The following is an 8,156-nucleotide window of genomic DNA, read 5'->3' as shown; positions in this document are numbered from 1 at the left end:
CTATTTCATGGTTCTTTCACCCCTTTACTGCATCTTCTGCCTTTATCCTCTTCTTAGTAGTACTCAAGGGAGAATTGAATGCCATCAGCACCAAGAGCCACTCCAGCTCATCCCTTGTTCCATACTCTTCTTTACCTCTCATTTAGTAGTTAGCTCCATCTGCAGTTCAGACTGCTGCTTTACAGATAGGGGGTATAAAGAAATATATCTTATTAAGGGAGGTTACAAGATAATGTTCGCAAAAGGCAAAATCATGATTCTCATACAGATATAAAAGGAACATACGACACATATTTTCTTGAACTCACAAATAAATAGGAAACTGAGAAAGATGTCACCTGAGTTCACAGGAGAAAACAAAGAACCATAAATGTGGAGCTGGAGATATGGTTCAGTGGTTATGATTGCTTTCTGTTCAACCATGAAGGCCCAAAGGAGCCTGAGATCACCTGAGTCTGATTTCCTTGCACCCACATAAAGAGCTGACTGTGGCTATGCACATCAATTACTTATATTCTTATGGAGAGTATAGGCTGGAGAATTGCAAGAGCTAGTGAAAATAGCAAGCTCCACAATCAGTGAGAGTCTCCATCTCAAGTAAAGGTGTATAAGACTGATGAAGAGGGATGTTGCAGTCAGGTTCGCATTGCTGGCAGAAATCACCTGAGCAAGAGTGGCTTGTAGGATTAAAAAAAAAAAAAGTTTATTTTGGCTTACAGACTTGAGGGAAAGCTCCATGATGGCAAGGGAAAACTATGGTATGATCACCCCCTGGCCAACATAAGGTGGACAATAGCAACAGGGGAGTGTGCCAAACAATGGCAAGGGGAAACTGGCTATAACACCCATAAGCTTGCCCCCAAGAATATACTGCTTCCAGGAGGCATTAATTCCCAAATCTCCATCAGCTGGGAAGCTAGCATTCAGAATACTTAAGTTTATGGGGGATACCTGAATCAAACCACCACATCTTCCCTTGACCCTCATAAACTGGTAACCATACATGATATAAAATGCAATGCATTCATCCAACTTTAAAAGTCCCCATAGTTTTTATCACTCTCAAAGATATTCAAACATTCCTATAATCCAAAGTCTTGTAACTGCACCATAGTACCAAAAAACTTCCCGCAAAAACCATAATGCCACAGAATAAACATCAACACTGAAAAACATGGCATTGGGTATAGCAAAGAAATATTCAACCAATACAAGATTTAAAACAACCAGGACAAACATCAAACTCTGTAGTTCCAAGTCCAGTAACTCTAGTCAGTGATAAATCTCCAAGTCCAATAATTCTAAACAGCAACAAGTATCTGAGTTCCAATTCCACCCTTACAGCTAGGCTACTCACCATCCTGGAAAACTTCATTCAAAGCTGGCAGCTCTCCTTGGAAGCCATCTCATGGTCTCTGACACCTCCACTGGGTCTCCACTGCAACCCACAGTCCATCCACATGGCTCCATCAGGTCTCCATACAGGCAACCCTGCTTCACACTGTCCACACATTGTCCATTTCCAAAACACAAGACTTTGCTGCAAATTCAAGGATCCTCTCTTTCCTGCATTTCTTATACTTCATAATGCCAGGTAGGATGCCAATTTGTTAATCCAGGGGGAGTAAAATGACCTTAAAGAACAGGACACTCCTTGAACATTTACGCCTCTTCAAAACAGTCTACGTTCTTCCTGTTGCCCCAATTCAGGTCAGCTATCCCAATCTAAATGGCTGTAATCTCTCAATTGCAGATGAACGGCCAGTAGTTTTACCCAAAGATTTCATTTTTTTCTGTTCCATATCCCTCTGTTCACACCAGTCCATTTCTATGCAATGCAACCCTGCACAAGTTCTCAGGACATGCGTATAACAGCAAACCTCTCACACAAACTGATTCTAGCCCAGTTCAGACAAAAGTCTTCCTCACGCTCACAAACCAAACATCTCAGTCCATAGTTCTTACTGCATTCAGGTCTTTTAGCTCTGACCAGAATAGTCCATCAAGTTGTACTTAGAGCACTGCAAAGCATCTCTAAAGTCAAGATTTTAAGTTCATCCACATTCCAATTGAAAATTAGCTACCAAAAGCCAAAGCCACACAGTCAGGTTTCAAGCAGTAATGACCCCACTTCTGGTGCCAACTTTACTGTTGCAATCAGATTCCCATTACTGGCAGAAATCACCTGACCAAGAGCAGCTTGTGGGAAAAAAGGTTTGGTTTGGCTTACAGACTCAAGGGAAAGCTACATGATGGCAGGGGAAAACAATGGCATGAGCAGAGGGTGGGCATCACCTCCTTGCTAGCATCAAGTGGACAACAGCAACAGAAGAGTGTGCCAAACACTGGCAGGGAGAAACTGGCTATGATACCCATAAGTCTGCCCCTAGAAATGCATTGCCTCCAGGAGGCATTATTCCCAAATATCCATCAGCTAGGAACCTAGCACTCAGAACACCTAAGTTTATGGGGCACCTGAATCAAACCACCACAGGGGGCACATACTATTCCCCTATTACTTCTACATGCCATATCTACACATACATGTACATACACCATACATGTGAAAAGGAAAGAATAAAAGAAAAAAAGGAAGGAATGTAAAACCATAAGTGTATTTACAATAATATAGAAATTAATTTTAAAACACCAGTCTAGTTGGGCAATAATGAACTGTATTTTTCCAGACAAACAATCTGACTTGTATTTCTTTAGGCAAGAAACATGGGATGTCATCAGTGTGCTACCAGTTAATCTGTCTCTTCAGAGTCATGCCCAGTCAAATCAAAGGCATGCCTCTGTGGAATGATGATCCTGAGAGGCTCCAACATCTCAATGAGAATATAGTCAGTAATTTTTCCCCATCCCAAAGTCTTATATCTAGTTATTTTTACTCTCCCCCTATCTCAGAGAATAATGAAGATAATTATTTATGATCACAAAATAAGGCTGGCTTCATTATATTTGTCCTATTTACCTAAAATATAGCAAATATTTTTTGCCACCTTGAACATCTTAATTTAGCTTTGCTGGAAGTTTACATAAGGCAACTCAATTTTAAAGCCACTATTTATTATTTGATATTCAGAGGCTAGGAAGCCAAACTTAGAAAACACTGTGAAATGTGTTATACATTCTGAAGGACCCCCAAATGTACCCAGCTTTCTGGACTACTAAGGTCTCTCTAAGGATCATGTGAATTCTCCAGGACTTTGTAGACATTAGCTCCAGAAGTAATGTCAATCTGATTTCCATATAAGTGTCTGACTATATGTGATTCAATGAGAATAATGCTCAGATATAACAGCTCAGACAAGATTTTGGTCATGCAACTGTTTCTTCCAGCCACATTCTCATAAAAGAAGGACAGATTCTTAATGAAACTATGCAAATCACTGTATTGACAGGGAAAATAAGGATTTGGGACTTCAGTGAGCCAGTACTGTAGGAGGAAAGAGTAAGAATTGGGTATAACGTTAAATATTATGGGTGCAAAAATGTCTACCACTTGAGAAAAGAGTGAAGTGGGGCAAATCAGTATGATTAAGTATGACTTAGCAATTAAAATGAGTAAAATATGGTGACATCTACAACATGCATGAACTTTAAAAATATGATGCTAATTGAAAGAAGTCATAAAAGCCCATTGAAAGTCATAAAGGGCCACATGTTTTATGACTCCATTTCATGTGATGTCCAGAATCAGAATTACTGAAGGCAATGGGGTGAGTGAAAGTGATCACTAATAATTCCAGTAGTTCTTTTTTATTATTATTAGTTACATATATAGTGTGTACACAGCCATGATGGTACCATCATTAGCCTTCTCCCTGTCATCACCCCCTGTGGATTGTGAGTGTTGCATTGTGGGGGTGGCCTTCAGTTATGGGGGGGAAGCAATGTCTCTGTGCATAATGACCTTACTTATGGCTGTAATCTTTCCACCCCCTAAGACCCTACTGCTGAAGATACCATATGCTGTTGGGAGCAACCTGGCTGGAAAGTGGAAGAGAGTCAATCCCCAGACAGTTAGTTTGTCTAGTGCCAGAGGTGTTACATGAGCAACTGGGGAAAAATAGCCAACATCTGTCTGAACAACTCGAGGTCTAAGCTTCTCGGCAGCAAACAACCTGACGTGATGCCCACACAAGTGCAACAGTGTCACACAGCCATGGTGGGAAACAACCTGATCTTGAATTGGCTAACAGATACCTGTAACAGGGAAACGAGTCAGAACCATATCCAAAAATGAGCCCACTCTTCAATATCAAGCTCCCACCAATAGAGGGCCACAAGAGGGCCTACACCTATTAAATCCTCTCTAAACTAATAATGATTATCCCATTTATCTGGTGCCAACTTTACTCTCCATTAGAGAATTAGCTTTTCTTTTTTCAGATGGACACAGATCCTAAGGAGAGAACCAGCCCATCACACCTCAAAAGGGCCCCCGCCGAAACTAAGAGTAATTGGGGAAATAAGCAAGAGTGCTGCTTTCTTGGTGAACCTGGTATCAGCACAAGGGTGAAGGAGACAGACACAGACAGCACTCAACTCCTGCCGAACCAGAGATCCAGAGACACAGAAACTTCCAGTGATTCTTTTGCAAGGAATAAAAATGTTCTAAAATTTGGGGTGAAAAGATTGCAAAGCCTGCCAGCTTCAATTCCCAAGCCACTTACATAAGCCAGATGTAAAAAGTAACAAAACTATCTAGCATTCATTTGTAATGGCAAGAAGCCCTGGGACTTCCATGCACATACATCTAAATAAATAAGTTAATTTTTTAAATGTTCCAAAATTGGGCCAGGTGTGGTGTCGCACGTCTTTAATCCTAGCACATGGGAGGCAGAGGTAGGAGGATCACTGTGAGTTTGAGGCCACCATGAGACTACATAGTGAATTCCAGGTCAGCCTGAGCTAGAGTGAGAACCTGCCTAAAAAAATGTTCTAAACATGTGGCTACAGTATGATGGTATTCACTCTGAATATACTAAAAATCATTGAATTATAAGCCTTAAATAGGTGATTTATATGGCATGTAAATTCTATTCTTGTCAAGATGTTGTGATATGTGGGTTACAGATAGCTTAAGTAGAAACAGAAAGTCTTGCTCAGTGTAGTGTCACATTCCTATAATCCCAGCTCTAGGGAGGTAGAGGCAGAAGGAGCCAGAGTTTGAGGCCAGGCTGGGCTACAAAGCTGAGGCTTTTGTTTGTTTGCGTGCCGTGTGTGTGTGTTGATTTTTTAAGGTAGGGTCTCACTCTAGCCCAAGATGACCTTGAATTCACTATGTAGTTTTAGGCTGGCCTCCAGCTGTCAGCAGTCCTCCTAGCTCAGCTTCCTGAATGATGGGATTAAATGCATGCGCCACCATACCCAGCTGTGTGTGTGTGTGTTTTTAATTAGGCATGTATCATATTTTTACCTTTAGTTTTTATTTTATTTTTGACAGCTTCACACTTGTATATAAGGTAGGGAGATCACATGCATCCATCCTCACTACCCTCTCTTTTACCCCTCCAACTCCTGCTAAGTCCCTTCTTTCTCCCAACTAATCCCTTTGCTACACTTTCATGCTTTTGGTTTTGGTTTTTGAGTGTGTGTGTGTGTGTGTGTGTGTGTGTGTGTGTGTGTCTGTGATGGTTAATCTCTAATTGTCATCTTGACAGGATTTAGAATCACCATAGAAACAAATCTTTGGTCTTGTTTGTGAGAAGTTTTCTACATTAGATTAGTTAAGGTGGCATACACAACTGGAGTTCGATTGCAGTGGCTGGAGGCCATAGTGTGCCAATTTTCTCTCTCTCTCTCATAAAAATAAAATAGGCTTAGATTTTCTTTATATTTTGCTTTGCCTATATTTTATTTTTGACAATTTCATACATGTCTATAACGTATGTTGATCACATTCACCAACCATTACCTTCTCTAATCCCCCTGTATCTCCTTCTAAACCCCTTCATCCCAACTAATTCCCTTCGTACTTTCACACACCACTGAAGAACATAGCAACCCCTCCTACACATGGGTGAGATTGTCTCCAAAAAGAGGAGAGGAGGAAGGATATGTTACCCAGAAAATTGGTTTTAATCACTTTATTCTAAATACTTTCAACTGTATTCCAAACAAGAAACCACACTAAATTTCTCTTGCCAGTTCATTGGCTCTTTTGTAGTTAGATTTTATTCTGATGGATCTTGGGTCAGTGGTTGCATGAAACCATTTGCATCTTGGCTAAACAAAGTACTGAAAAATTCCAATTCACTTTACTGTTACTATCTCAAAGTTGTGAAGGTACTGCCATCAGAAAACTGTGTTCAAGAATTTTTATTTTGCCAAAGTCAATAATTTAAATGATCTGTGACAGTCTGGGGAGTCCAGGAGGCCAGATGCACAAAGTGGCGGGTGCATCTGGAGTTCGTTTGTAGTGGCAAGAGGCCCTGGCATGCCCATTCTCTCCTCTCCTCTCCTTTCTTCTCCTCTCCTCTCCTCTCCTCTCCTCTCCTCTCCTCTCCTCTCCTCTCCTCTCCGATCTTTTCCTCTCTCTACCTCTCAAAAAAGAATGAAGCCAGAAGTGGTTGCACACATCTGTAGTCCCAAACATGAACTACAGATTACAGCAGAGAATTAGAGTAAAACAAAGACTTTCTGTAGAGCACAAGGAATTTCACTGAAAAATTAACTTTTGCTAAAAAAATTTCCATGTGAAGGACCTGATGAGAGTTCAGGATAAGAGCAATGCAAGTAACTGGCAAGGAAATTAGACTTTCTGGAACATGAAAAGCAAAATTAATACTGTAATTCTAAAGATGTATGCAAAATATCTTTGACATCAATCATTATGCCTATCTTCACAAAGTTAGTGAATTTACATTTGCTGTATAAAAATAGATGAGCACAAAAACAAACCAACATACTTTTTTAATGGGAAAAGCTTATTATAATGCTGATACATAACAAGTATAAGATACCAATGATATTTCAAACCTACACTAATTATATACTGAGAATATCAACCTAAAGAGTTTCAGTACATCTGGATATGTGTATTTCTATAAAACTCCATGGGTGTGCTGGGGAGACAACACAGCAGTTAAAGTTGCTTTCTTGCAAATCTTTCCAGCCCAGGTTTGATTTCCCAATACCCATATAAAGCCAGATGCACAAAGTGGCACATGCATCTGGAGTTCATTAGTAGTGGCAAAGGGCCCTGTCATGCCCATCCTCTCTTCTCTCTCTCTCTCTCTCTCTCTCTCAAAAAAAAAAATAAAAATAAAAATAAGGAATGCAGCCATATACTAAAGTTGGAACAATACAGAGAAGATGAGCATAGCCCCTGTGCAAGGATGACACGCAAACTCTTGAAGCATTCCATATTAAAAAAAAAAGGGGGGGCTGGAGAGATGGCTTAGCGGTTAAGCACTTGCCTGTGAAGCCTAAGGACCCCGGTTCGAGGCTCGGTTCCCCAGGTCCCACGTTAGCCAGATGCACAAGGGGGCGCACGCGTCTGGAGTTCGTTTGCAGAGGCTGGAAGCTCTGGCGCGCCCATTCTCTCTCTCTCCCTCTATCTGTCTTTCTCTCTGTGTCTGTTGCTCTCAAAATAAAATAAATAAATAAATTAAAAAAAAAAAAAAAGAAGCTGGGCGTCGTGGCCCATGCCTTTAATCCCAGCACTTGGAAGGCAGAGATAGAAGGATCACCATGAGTTCAAGGCCACCCTGAGACTACATAGTGAATTCCAGGTCAGCCTGATCTAGAGTGAGATCCTACCTGGAAAATATAAAATAAAATAAAATAATAAAAAAATATATATAAAGCCACAAGTGGTGGCACACATCTGTAATCAGAGCCCTAGGTAGGGTGATGCAGGCAGGAGGATATCTGTGAGTTTGAAGCCAGTCTGGGTTATGCAAAAAGACCTTGTATCAGAAAAAAGAAAAAGAAAAAGAAACAGAAACAGAAAAAGAAAAAGAAACAGAAAAGAAAGAAAGAGAGGTAGCGAGCCAGGCGTGGTGGCACATGCCTTTAATCCCAGCACTCAGGAGGCAGAGGTAGGAGGATCGCCGTGAGTTCCAGGCCACCCTAAGACTACATAGTGAATTCCAGGTCAGCCTGAGCTAAAGTGAGACCCTACCTCAAAAAACAAAAACAAA

At 40.8% G+C, this 8,156-nt stretch overlaps 1 pseudogene; it reads left to right on the top strand.

Annotated features, from left to right (window-relative positions):
* Positions 1 to 7,285: 7,285 nt before the first annotated feature.
* Positions 7,286 to 7,384, top strand: LOC123456863 (annotated as a pseudogene).
* Positions 7,385 to 8,156: the final 772 nt, after the last annotated feature.

The sequence above is a fragment of the Jaculus jaculus genome, chromosome X (genome assembly GCF_020740685.1).
Source record: "Jaculus jaculus isolate mJacJac1 chromosome X, mJacJac1.mat.Y.cur, whole genome shotgun sequence".
Taxonomy (NCBI): domain Eukaryota; kingdom Metazoa; phylum Chordata; class Mammalia; order Rodentia; family Dipodidae; genus Jaculus; species Jaculus jaculus.
The sequence above is the reverse complement of the archived record's forward strand: the minus strand, read 5'-3'. Positions and strand labels throughout refer to the sequence as shown.